Source organism: Molothrus ater, chromosome 7 (genome assembly GCF_012460135.2).
Source record: "Molothrus ater isolate BHLD 08-10-18 breed brown headed cowbird chromosome 7, BPBGC_Mater_1.1, whole genome shotgun sequence".
In the NCBI taxonomy this organism is placed as follows: Eukaryota; Metazoa; Chordata; class Aves; order Passeriformes; family Icteridae; genus Molothrus; species Molothrus ater.
Window position 1 is genome coordinate 15766398 of NC_050484.2, and position 13477 is coordinate 15779874.

A 13477-nucleotide genomic window follows, 5' to 3' on the forward strand; every position below is an offset into this window, starting at 1 on the left:
GTTTGTTTTGTTCTTGTTTTTTTTTTCCCAGCATATGAAATCAGATTTAAAGTTACAAATTAAAAATTATTTGTTTTCAGAATCGATAAAGTCTTTGCAGCAAGCTTTTTATTTATAAAATGCCTTAGGCAATTTGTATAAGGTTATGGAGCTCTTTGATTCTTTGCATTTGATAGTACTGCACCATCTATTGGTCTTTCTCAGTGAAATCAATTTATGCTTTGAGTTCAGTTCCTAAAAACACCATAAAATTCCCTGTGACACAGGTAGTGGTAAAAATTTCATCATGAAAAAGTAGCAAGAACAAATCCCATTTACAAGACTGTGTAGTATTTCAGGGCAATTGACAGGCAGGCCTCCAGAATTCAGCCATTCTTTCTTGGGCTGTTCTAGTTCCATGAATAAAGAAAATACTTTCCTTATAGAAGTAGTGAATTTCTTACTATTAAAAAATAGTACCTAATGAATTAAAGACATTTTTTATTTTGATAAATATTAGATAAATGAGTTGCTTCATAAGAAGAGATGAAGTTGAAAATAATAATTTTGAGGCAAGAATAAACTATAAAAGAAGACAGAAAAGATGGAAAAATGAGTGGGTGTAAGAACTGAACAAGACTGAATGCATATCAAAAGATACTCTAAACTAAGAATTATAGTTTCTTAAGCAGATAAGAAAAACGGGGTATTAGGAAAATATTTAAACTCATGGAAAAGAAATAAAAGCAGAAGGAGAGAAAATATGGACAAATGTTCAGTGAACTGAACGTGAATTTTTTTGTCGTACTTCTACTCAGCTTTAAGAAGCAGGGGTATGTGACCCAGGGCACTTCCCTGATCAGACAGCCTTGCCTTGGTGAGTATTCATTGCTTGATGAATGTCAACTTGTGCAGTCCAAAATTATGGAGACAAAAAAAGAGGAAACCTACTCAAACCCTAATTTAATCAAAGAAGACTTTTCTATTCTTGCACTTTTTATTAAAATATCTATGAGGGGTGCATAGATGCTCTTCCATTCTGTATGATGAATGGAAATAGTTTTCCTACTATTTCTGCACCTTAAAGACAAGATATCCTTACTCAGTTTATGATGTATTTTGACCTCTGGTACTACAGAATCAAGCTAAATTAACTCTGATACTACTTAAAGGCTAATTAACCATGATACTACTTAACTGGAAGCAAAGCCTTATTTTGCTGAGTGATCGGTGAAAGTTTAAAATAATTTGGCCCTTACTGAACTGCTAATAATGTAGGCAGAAGCAAACCCTTAACATCAGTAAATCTGCACCAAGGAAGACAGCAGCACATTGATTTCTGAACACAACTCAGCTACCTGAAATCCAGGGCTCTCCAGTGTGCCATTCAACAGCCATATTAATATCGATACCCTACGGTTTTTCTTCTCAGGCACACAGTGAGAAGTGTACATAAGTATATGAGTGGAAGGACCTTGTGTTGCTGGAAGCAAAATGCCTGTCTGTAAGTAACAGGAACAGGCTTGCTGACATACCTGATTTTCTGTATAAAGACTTCATTGTTTGTTTTTTTGGTTTTTGGGTTTTTTTCTTTCATTTAAACAGAGCTTTGTTTAAATGAAAAAAAATCACTTCAATCCAAGATTAAAACATTATATGATTTTCAGAATTAAGGGGCAGGATGCTGTGTGCTTAGTAGGCATGAAATTAATAGCTTTGAAAATTTTCACTGCAGCAGATGACTGTTTTACTCTCTGAGGGTGTATCCCCTTGTATGTTTCATAATGCTCTTTCCACAGAAGGGTCATTTAGGCAGTTGTTCTGAACTCTTCCTCTTCTGTGCTCTTCACCAAGTTGCCCCAAAGAAAGAAAGGAAGGCAAATGGTCTCATGTGAAGCTGTAGGAAAAACGTGGCCACTTGCAGATGAAGGAGAAAGAGATATGTGATTGGTACCAAATGCTGATGCTTCCACAATCATAGCTAGAAAAAGCCTGAGCACTGGGGAAGAGTGTCTGAAGGCAGACTGTAATGTGAAAATTTAAATACTTTTCTGGACCATTGACTGAGACACTCTAGGCAAGACTGTAATCATAAGCTTGGGACAACCGTATTTTTGCTTGATTTAAATAACTTTTTTTTTTTTTAAGTCTGCAACATGCAAGTCTCCAAGTATAAAAAACCACTATAGGAAATAATTCCAATAGCTGCTGTGAGAGAAGATAGGATGGGTTTTTTCTGTGCGTGTGTGATCCTGGAATCCTGTGTTTATCTTGCAGTCATGTGAAAAGTAATATGTTACCACATCAAATCCATAGATGTCTGCAAGATAAAATTGCACTGTGGGTTTTATCAGGGAGAAGCTGCATCCAGTTTTCATGGCTCCTCAAAGGCCAGCAAACTCAGTGTCCCCAAATTGTCTATGCTTCACAGACAAGCACTTCAGGTAAATAATGACTGCTGTAGTTACACCACCAGAATTCAGCAGTGCTGTTCCAGTTTATAAATAGCTTTGTCTAGAAATCAGATAGCAGCATGTGCAGGTGTGAGTCATTAGTGCAGGAGACACAATGATGTGTGGAAAAAGCATGGCTCACATCCAAACCAGCCCACACACTTTCATCAGCCCCTTGAAGTCTGCAGCACAAAAAATAAATTTTTCAAGTCGAGATGCTGAAGCCCACCCAGACCTAAAACTCAAAGGTGCAGTAATATGGAATTCAGTGCTTCTTCCAGTACCTTGTTGATCAGTCATGCTCAAAAGGCAGTTTTTAAAGTCAGTAATTTACTGTCTTGAGTTAATTACCACAATTTCAATTAACATACACAAATGTGTGTCAAAGCTGCTTTCTGTAAATCATTGTTTTAGAACACATACTTGCAAATTCTAAGGGATTAAGGAAATGTCCAAATTATTATTTGATTTTCTTTTTAAAATTTCACGAGTTGAAACTGGAAACAGTTAATGATATTGACCTCCTTGGCTGGAGAGTTAATGGAGGGTGTAATGAAGAAATCAACAAGTACCAAAATAGCACTTAGGATAAGGTGCTGGTTTTGGAGAGAATTCAAAGGAAAGAAAAAAGGAGCTTTTAGTTCAAGAACATTTAGTTTTAACTATTCTGGCAAATTTTATCCTTTCAAGGCTTAACTTAAGCTGAAAGGAGATACCTTGAGTCCTGATGCCAGGTGAGGATTCTCAGCAAAACAACTGAATTTTCAAACAGGATTCAAGTTATTTTTGCAAATAGAGTTAAAAGACAGAAGTGAATCCTTATTCATATGAAAGAACATTTGCATCCTAGAACTTGTATGTTTTCAATACTGCAGCTTGAATCATTGTTTATCTTGATAAATTGTACATTTTACTATTTGTTGGACAATCTTTTTTGCCATATGTTTTCTTTTTCCTATTTTTGCAGTGAAGTAAAAAGAGAAAATTGAAGCACAAGTTTGGATCACTTTCTCTAAATTTGAGGTTAGGTCTTGCCAGAAGGTACTATATACTTTTTTGCTTACTGTCATTGAGATTACATTTAGGATTCAAAGTTCTGTGCAGAGATTAGAATCTTCTTTCCTTTTTCTATCGGCACATTCTTGTGTATGGACTAAACAAAAGAAATGTGGTATTTGGACATCCTGGTAAACATAGATGAGCATTATCCAAAAAGCAGGGAATGTCAAACCATTCAGGCTGTATGAAAAATCACCTGGTTCCACAGAAATTGTTAATATTTATGCTCAGCTTCTTCTGACTGACATCTGCCAGGAAAGGGTGAAGAAAATTTAATATCAGCCTGCCTTCTGTGAAGTTGGTACAGCCAGAATTGATTAAAAATAGCCTGAGGTATAAATCATCTTTCCACATTTTAAAGAATACAAAATTCTGTAAAGCCATGTAAATCCAAATTATGATGTCAGAGGTATAACTACAGTGATGTAGATCAGAGCACTATTTGGGTGAGTTACATTTCTGCTATTGTTTCTTGAAACTGTGCTTATCATGAAGGAGAGGTAATACGTAATTGCTCAATACTTTTCTGTAAATAGTTTTATTAAGAAAGCAGTTCAGGAATTTTTCTGTACTTTGTGATGGGCTTTCAAAATCTTATTTCATCTGAAACAAATAAAAATTAGCCTTTTTCTTCCTTCTTGGGGTTTTAGAAGTTATTCTGTTGTTTTGGAATCAGGTTACTTTTAATTTGTCACCAATTCAGTAGTTGCGAACCTCAAACCACTAAGAATAGATAAGTTTCCTTCCAGCAAATTCTCTGTCACTTTACATAGTAACTCTTCTAAAGATATTATTACTATATAGTGCTTTTTTTCTTCCTCAGATATGAACACAATGTGAAGGTTTGAGCTGTTTTGTTAAAGGCAAAGATTTGTTGGGTTTATTCCCCTACTTCCTCATCTGAAACATTATCACAATGTAATGGGTACAGATTACAATATATGTTAGAAGTGCTTTTAATCAGGTCTGGAAATGCAAGATAGATACCAATTCAGATTGCCTAATTTGTATAATCAGATTCAAATGGCAACATGTGTCAAGCGTGTCCAGTTGTATAATCAATTCTGCTAGAATAAGATTCTGTGCTTTTGCAGAAACATTGCATTCCTAAGAAAAATTTTTTGAGTAAAAATGATACATTGAAAATACATTACATTCCTCACCATTATTTTTCATCTTAAAAAGTGGAAAAAAGAGTTAGAGCAACTCTCTGTAGAAATGTATGAAGAGTAGACAGGTGCCACCAGCATGAAGTGCCATCACATTCAGTACAATATTAGTCACTAAAGATACATAAATTCAAAACAGGCAAATGGAGAAGACCACTGGCAAATTTCCCAACGTTGAGGAGAAACTCAATAAAATTATGTAAGGATGTATGTAAAAAAGTGTGATGTGATTATGTTGTGTTATGGTGCTTCTAGGTATTATGGAAGAAAGGGTCAAGGTACAGACGCACCTTGGTTGGAAGACAGATGTAAAATTATGTGATGAAAGGAAGGGACACTTATCCTATTTGTTGTCCTTTGTGGGATATTTCCATTCAGTTGAAGATTTTTTCTGTTTGAGGGTAAAATTTTTGTTGCCTAAGAAACACTAGAGGCTCTCTGTTTGACAAGCAGTAGTGTAAGGGAATACAGTTGGTATCTTGAGTCCCTGGCTTTCTTTTAAGCTGTCACCAAATTATGCATCTCACTTAAGAAAAATTGCTTCACTTTTTTTTTCTAGTGGAACAGAACCAGCCATTTCCATCCCCCTGGAACCAATGCAAACAGTGAGAAGTTGGGTGAGCTAAACTTATTCACATCAGGCACGATGTAATCTGGTTGGTTAACGTGCTGGATTCAGGCTTTTCTGTTCCAGTTGGAGCTTCAGTTGGAACGGTTTTGCTGACATTGGCTACTTCAGTCAGGCAAAAATGGCCACCTTGCTGAAAGAGGAGCTCAGCATGGCAAAGGATCAGACTTCTGCAGTAAGTTCTGCCAGAAACATTTGCTCTTAAACAAAGCCAAATATGAAAAAAAGGCTACTGTTCAAGTAATTTCTTCTTCAAAAATCACAAAACACATCTTGAAGTATGTGAGAGAAGAACCTGAATAAGAACTTATTAATACCACTGGAATCTCAGTGCAGACTGTTATATATAAATTAGCTAAATTTTTTCTTTGTTAAACTGCACACAGCACTCATACAACAGCAGGATTAAGTTTCTCTCATGACTCTACACAACATGTCCAGTTGTGGGCTCCCCAGTACAAGAATGTACTGGATAGAGTCCAATAAAGGTACAGAAAGAGGATTAAGGAACTGAAGTGTCTCCCCTGTGAGGAAAGGCTTAGGGAGCTGGGATTGTTTAGCAAAGAAGAGAATGCTCATGGGGGAATCTCATCACTGTGTATAAATGGGGGATGGTACAATACAAAGACGCATATCAAGGCTCTTTTCAGTGGTGCCAAGTGACAGGACAAGAGGCAATACATACACTTAAACATGGAAAACTCTGTCTGAAAGTCAGGATACACTTTTTTATTGTGAGAGAGACAGACAAGTTGCTCAGAGAGGTTGTGAAATCATCACCCTTGGAGATATTCAAAAGCTGTCTAGACAAAGTCCTAAGCAAAAAGCTTTAGGCAGTCCTGCTTGAGCACAGAATATTGGACCAGTGACCTCCAAAGGCCCCATCCAGTCTCAGCCAGTTTGTGATTCTGGTCCTGTATCTGCACTGTGACTCTAAAGAGAAGATTTTAATCCATACAAAAGTGAAAGAAGGCATCTTCATTCAGTTATGGATAAGTCAAGAATTAGTAGAAGTAATTTTCAGTTTGTGTACTCCAATACTTAAGGCCTGCAGGAGGAAGTAAGTGGATAAATCTATTTCTCATCTTAAACAAGAATTGGGAATTGGTAACTGAGTTATAAGTAGAACTGTGAGTTGAAGATGATATTCTCTTTGTATGGATGCATGAGGAATTTATCTCTTGGTTTCAATGCGATTCAATTAGCATGGTCAATTATTATATATATTGTCTGCCAGATGAGTGCAACTTGAAATGGTAAGATCAAAGCCTGCAATTGTGTTGTAGGAACGATAGCTTTGAGGTGATACTTATTAATTCACCTATGCCAATTTAAAGTTCTGATCTGCAATTCCTATTTTTGGTATTGGTAGTATCAGTCTTCACAGCTCTCACTTTACCAATACCAAGATCTTCCCAACTCATGCAGTGACATTTATAAAGCTGGTTCCACTGATTCAAGCATAGTGGAAGCCAGGAGTCTTTCAAAAATTTTGACAAAATCTTTCTTTGTGACCTTTTTCCTCCCTTCAGATATCAGTTAAATTTTTCTTTGGCTCAGTTTTGCTGTCTCTAGATAAAAATTACTACCTGACATTGCTGCTGTAAAACTTTGTTCATGGTCTGCCAAAGTGCTTTGAGACACTGAGACTTGGGCACTGCAGAACTGCCTGCCTTACATAACAGCTGCAGGCTCCTGTGCCTGGGGGCTGGCCTCTAGTGACTCCTCTTCAAACAGGGCAGAGCAGAGCAGCCAGGCAGTAACAGCCCCTCTTGGTCTCTCAGGAAAGCATTATTCTGGTTAAATGTCCTCTGTGAATTATCTCAGAGGATATATACCTTGGGGTTTTTTTGTTTTTTTTAAAGGTGATGATATAATTTAGATATTTCAAATAAAACTGATATTCATCTTTTGAAGGAGAGGAACTTAATTTGTGGGTAGGAGTTGTAGTTTTGAAGATTCATGGCCTTTGTGATTCTTATCCCTGTTATTTCAGATGAGCTAATAAAAGCTGCTTAGCATTTCTCCTTAAGACTTTGCTACAATGCCTTGCTAATGTCCAATGGGTGGAAACTCTAGAGTTGATAAAGAAACATAATTTATAACTGTTGGGTTGATTTAAGGCATTCTCCTTGCAGGTGGTCCCAGAGATATAGCCCACATCTCCACCATCTGAGAGTCCTCAGTAGCCCTTGCAGTCAAGAGTCTTCATGGCTGTCAGTATGTTTATGACACAGAAACATGTTAGTTCACAGCTTTGATCACACTGCTGCAACTTTGCAGCCCTCCTTCAGGCTGCCTGTAAGCTGACTTTTCCTTGCTTTACAGCTCAATGTGCATTTGCTGAAGCCCTGGGGCTAAGGGCCAATGTCAGGCATTGGCCTTACAGGTGCTTGCACTGGCATGATGATGCTCCTTACCTGCTACCTCTGCTCTTTTTCAGTTCATACGCGTCTGATTTTAATAGAACCACTGTCAGTCCTTGTGTAACTTTTTTCCTCCTCTTGTCCTCATTTTCCCTTCTGGAAATCCTGGCTTAATATCACATGTTGAAACACTCAAAAACTGAGTGGCAGTTTGATGTATTTGCTGGGATGGGGGCTTATTAGTGGGCATCACTGATTCAGGTTTGTGTAAAATATAGAGACATTTCCAGTGAAAATAGCTGGATTTTGCATGTAGGAGATCAGATGAAGGGATCCTAGAATAGCAGACATTTTACATATATTTATTTTTGGCTTTCTAGTCTTTAGCAGAAATGTTTTTATATTTCAGATTAATTTGGGGCAGCACCATTTAAAATGAGGTGCTGTAAGGAAATTTACGGTACAGTTATTCTTCTTTTCACTTTATACCGAATACTAAATGTAATGCAATGTTAAAATGTTTATGTCTTACCAAATATTGTTAAAAATAGGTTTAATGGCAAGTTCCAATGTTTCTGGGGTTTTTGACAGTATAATTCAGCATTGCTTGTTTAAATTTTTTGAGGTTCACACCCTGGTAGTGAGAGGAATAATGGATAATATCTAGCTGTAAAGTGACTGGGTCAAGAAATCGTCAAATACCTGCCAGAAAAAAAATACGATTTGTAGATGTGTTCTGACTGTATAAACATTTTTACAGTGTATTATTACAAATCAAGTTCATTGTGTTGACTTGTTTTCCCAGTTTAAAGACCTTGGGTGCATAGCAGGAAAGAGAGAAGATGAGGTTTGTTGAACAACTAGAGGGCAGTGATGGGGCCTGCAGAAAAGTCAGAGTTGAGCACATTTGGCTGCACTCCCACCCTTTCCTGCCCCTTGCTCCTGCATGCAGCAGTCTCTCGGTGCCATGGCTTGTGAGGACAGTGACCTACATAGGAGTCAGGCTTTAAAACTGTAATAAGTCTGCTTCTACCAGAGACATGTTTTGTAATCTGTCTGGTGACGCAGTTATCTAGTTTGAATGTGTGCCAGTAATTCTGTGAGGCAGGCAAGTACAGAGCAGTGCTGAAGGATTGCTCCCGTGGTTCTTTTCAGGCTGTTTACAGACACCAAAACCTTCCAGAGTTAGAGAGTGAGCTTTATAGAGCAGAGATGCTGCTCTATGTTTGCAAGCATTAGCACATTTTTATGGTACTGCATTAATAATCACATGCAAATACAAACTTAAAAAAAAAAAAAAAACGGAAAAGGCAGTAGGAGATTGGCCCAGAAGCCTCTGCAGGTTCAGTAATACAAGCAGGAGCTGTGTACCCTGTTTGGGTGCCTACAATTCATGGAGTGTTTTATCAACCAATTGCTCTTTCCATGCTTGGGGTGGAAAAATAATTTTGGTAAATATTTCTTGGATTTGTGAACTTAGATGACAATTAGATTTTATCAGATGTGTGGCTAGCCAGACCCTGCACACCTGGCAGGAGGTAATGGAATTTGGATGAGCGCTTGTGTTTAACCATTTTGCAATTGGATTTGGTTTATTGCTTTCAGAATTCAGTAGAATATTTCATTCTCTGAACCTATTTTGAACACATTAGGAAATGTTTTAAAAGGCAGCTGGGTTCCCTGATTTGGTTTCAAGTATATCCACAAAACATTTATCACTTTAAACTATAGCAAAAACTTTTCCTTTGAAAGGACTTCTTTTCTCTTTCTAGGAAGGCTGTACTAGCTCCTTTCCCCACAGGCTCACCAAGAAAGCTGTGTAAAGAGAAGTGGCTCCTGTGGCCGCTAAAGAAAACAACTGAACCAGACAGGCATTTGCTGAGAGCTCAACCTGGAGTTTGTGCCAGAGTGAGTACACAAGCATTACTGAGAAGCTTCTTTCTTCTGTCAGACATCAGAATTGTTTTCTTTTCTGACCACAGGCAGGGGGTGCTTGGAGCGTGCCAGAAGCTGTTAGACTCCACTGGATAGCTATGGCAGCGTGTGCTCTCGGAGAAGGCTCCGTGAGGGCCAAGCTGATGCGGGGGAGGCAGGGTAAATGTCACTGCATTTGCTGAAGCTGAAGTCAGGGCTGCTTTCCAGCCAGAAAGCTCACATTTCACCTCTGCAGTGTGCTGCCGTTGCAGCACTGGCTGGTTTTCACCATTAGCTAATAACTTTCTGCATTGCAGCTCTGCACCCATGCAACTTTGTTGCTTTTATATTTTCCTCTCATAAGAGAAAATTTCAGAACTTACTTCCTGTGAGGCACACAATTCTAGAAAATTGCCTTCTTTTGCAGCTGGAACCAGCAGGGTTTTTTCTTATGCAGCAAGGGAAGAGTTTTACAGATTCCATAAGGACCCTCATCTCCAGGCTGTGCAGTGAAAGGAAAGGTGGTATCTCTTGATAACATGCATTGTCAGAAAGGGCTTGGCCAGAGGTCTCCTTCCTGTTTCTGATGATAGAAAGATTTGTATTGTGTGTGAAGTGATTGTGAAATCCAAACCCAGATGATGAAAAGAAACCCTAATTTTTAGCAATTCAGAGGAACACTAAGAAGCATTTTACTAACTTAAGTATTCAATGTCTCATCATCTGTGAAAAGCGGGATGAAAGGAAAATGAGTGTCACATCTCAAGACATTGTGCTGCTGTAGTGTAGGTGTCCAGAGGCTGATGTGCCCAGACAACTGTGTAACCAGGTGTGGAACTTTTGACCTGTAAAACTGTCATCATGAAGAGGAAACATATGGAAGACTGCCCTTTAAAATTCTGAGGGAGCACTGCTGTGGTTCTGAACTGATGCCGTAAAATAAAAGTATCCACTAACAAGCACAGTTTGTAGCTTACTTGTCCTAGTATTTAATACTGCAGTATCTGGAAATGTTTCATACTTCCAAATACCAAGCTCCTGCTTCAGTTATTGTTGTGGATTTGAAGGTCTAACTTTGGGGCTACAATTCTGGAGGTGTGTGGAGATACTAAAGCAATGGAAATATATCCTGTGGGAAGCCAAAAGTAACTATGGTCAGGGCAGACACCTGATCTTACTGGTGTTGTTTTGAAGTAAAGATAAGTAATCTTCAAGACCTAGCTGAAAATGTAAGTAGTTATGTAACTGAATACTAAAATTTCTTGTAATTATACTGCTTGTTTCCTTGGTAGTTGTGTTTTAATACTCCTAACATACAATAACAAAATAATAGAATTTTAAAAAGAAAAAAGTGAGATATTGAAGGTTCCCATTACTACTACTTCTTTTCATAGGTTTCCTACCCTGATAAAATATTGAACAGTTTGTGAGTTCACCTTTTTAGCTTTTGAATGTTGCTGTGAATTTGTGAGGTCAGTGTATCTGCTACCCAAGGGGGTACTTACTGGGGGGTTAATTAAGAGAAACTGGGCCAGGTCACCTGGACCCTGAATGTCCAAGTAATTCACAATATAAACTTGTTAACCTGAAGTTACTGTATCTGAATACCTTATAGCTGTAATGAAAAAAATCCAGCAACAACTAGTGTCTTTCAGTATCTCAGCACATTCATTAGGTTGTTACTCAGCCTAAACACCATTTTTATAAAATCTACTATTACATACTTACTGATGTGTTTATCAATATGTCACATAGAACTGTGATGAATCATTGCAGCTACTCCTATTAGACAAAATAATTTAATGAGGCACATCTGTTAAAGCTGGTTTTGATTTTTTTAATTCTGCCTATTTGCTTTCTTAGAAAATAACTTTAGTAAATCTGCAGAATATTTTCCTTTAATTAATTCAAAATAGATGTGGAAGGAAATTATCTTTCAGATATATTCCCTTTTACTTCAAAACTATTTTTTAATAGCCTTCAGTTTAACAAAGGGAAATTACTTTATGTACTTCAGAGGGGTATGCTGCATGTTCTTCCATGAGTTTCACACAAAAACTTTGTGCATTGGTGTAATGGAATCATGTAGCATACTCAACCTTTGGGCCAGTTTTTACCCAGGAGCAGCAGGAAATTAGTAATTAGTTATCTTTCACTTAAAAGGAGGGGGAAAGGATGTGTCTATCTCATGGTGTTATGTGCCATTTCCTCAACTTTTGACAATCTCTTTGGAGGGAAAATCCCTGAAGAGTGAATCTGGCATAAAAATACCAGCTGTGGCTCAGACAGATAAGAGTTGAATATGACGTTATTCCATATTTTTATGGAGTGTCCACAGTCATAGCAAAACATGTTAGAGGTGCTTGTAAAATAGCCTTAATACTGCAGATCTAAATCTGTAATCTGAAATAATGCAATAACTGCTTTCTATCCCATTGAGCAATTTTGGTTTAAAAAGTCTTACTTAAAATTAAGCCACCATTAGAAACATCTTCATTCTTTGTGTAGTTGGTGCTGTATTACAACTTGCCAAAAGAGGTTTAAGGAAAAGTCACTTTGACCATTCAGAGAGTACAAAAGTGTAAGAACAGTAGGTTTTTGTTTTGTCAGCTTTAGGTAAACAGGAATAATTGAACCACAGGGTGATTCCTCTCTACCTGACAGTTTTTTTTCTTGGTTTTTTTCTTCATAATTGTTGACATTTATTTATTTTCTTCTACTGGTTTTCTTAAACAACTTGGTGTCCTTCTTAATTGTGCTGCGCCTTATACAATTAGTTTGAGTGGTGACAAGAGTGATGTGTGTCAGTGGCTTTCCAAGCTCTTAAGATGTCATAAAACAGTGTTTTATGGATGGTAATTTCCGTGTATAGATCCAGTGCCTTGGAGTTTGGGTTCCAGAGACCAATGGTTTTCAATATTGCAAGGTTTTATTTTTCTTCTCACTAAAAAGAAATTTTGGCTAGCTGGTTTTGTGAGGTCTGAAGGTTCATAAGCTCCTCTTGTGCTTTCCTTTGTCACAGGGCCACATTAATTTTGGGAATAGAGATTCCAGGTGGAGACAATAAATACTAGTATTTCCCTATTAAGTAAAAATATATCCAGTCTCATTAAGGTATTCAAAATTTCACTAAAGGCCAGATTTTTCTGAAGTTAACTTTTTCTGCTCTGATCTCTTACTTGGCTGTGGTTTTTAGTACTATTACAAGAAAATATAGATAGGGAGGATTTTTGTTTCATTTGAAAATAAAAACTAAACTGAAATAAGCAAAATTCTCTCAGAGAAACTCTGACTATTAAAAAAATGAATCCCCCTTATCAGTTTTTTACATTTGTACTTTATTTTTCATTTTGTGTACTCTGTCCTGTAGATCTGGTGTGATAGTTGCCTACTTTAATTACTGTGTCTTCAGAAAGGTGAGTGTTTGTAGAGTCTAAAGTGTCATTTTCCTTACAGCCATAGGTAGCTGTGATGGGAAGAGGATGAAAGTAGGGTGTTTCCAAATGAGCAGTATAAGTGTGCATCCTTAAAGTCTGCAGTTACTGTGACAGAGTGCCAAGTGTAAAGGTACAAAATTCAGAGGATCTGAGGATCCTTTCCAAAAGCTCATCACTACTCAAACACAGACTAAGCAGGTATGGAACCAGTGGAGTGCTCAAGGTAGATAAAGTATAACAGCAGTTGCTGCTGCTTCTCTTCTTCTGGGTTCTTTCCTCAGATAATCTCAATAGCCCATGTCTCTGGGTTGGCAGTATTTTTCTAATTAACTAGATTTTCAAAGACAAATGCCACTCTCTTAATGCCAAAATTTGTAACAGACAGGATTTCTTAGAATAGACAGAGCAAAGTGAAGAAAGGTTAGCTGCTGCAGTATTCTTTTGGCTCTGTAAACAGCAGAGTGCCTCAACT

At 37.5% G+C, this 13477-nt stretch overlaps 1 protein-coding gene across 1 annotated transcript in view; it reads left to right on the forward strand.

Moving 5' to 3' along the window:
* PDE11A (phosphodiesterase 11A) overlaps positions 1 to 13477 on the forward strand; it is a 105823-nt gene that overhangs the window by 25540 nt on the left and 66806 nt on the right. The gene's annotated exons all lie outside the window — the stretch shown is intronic.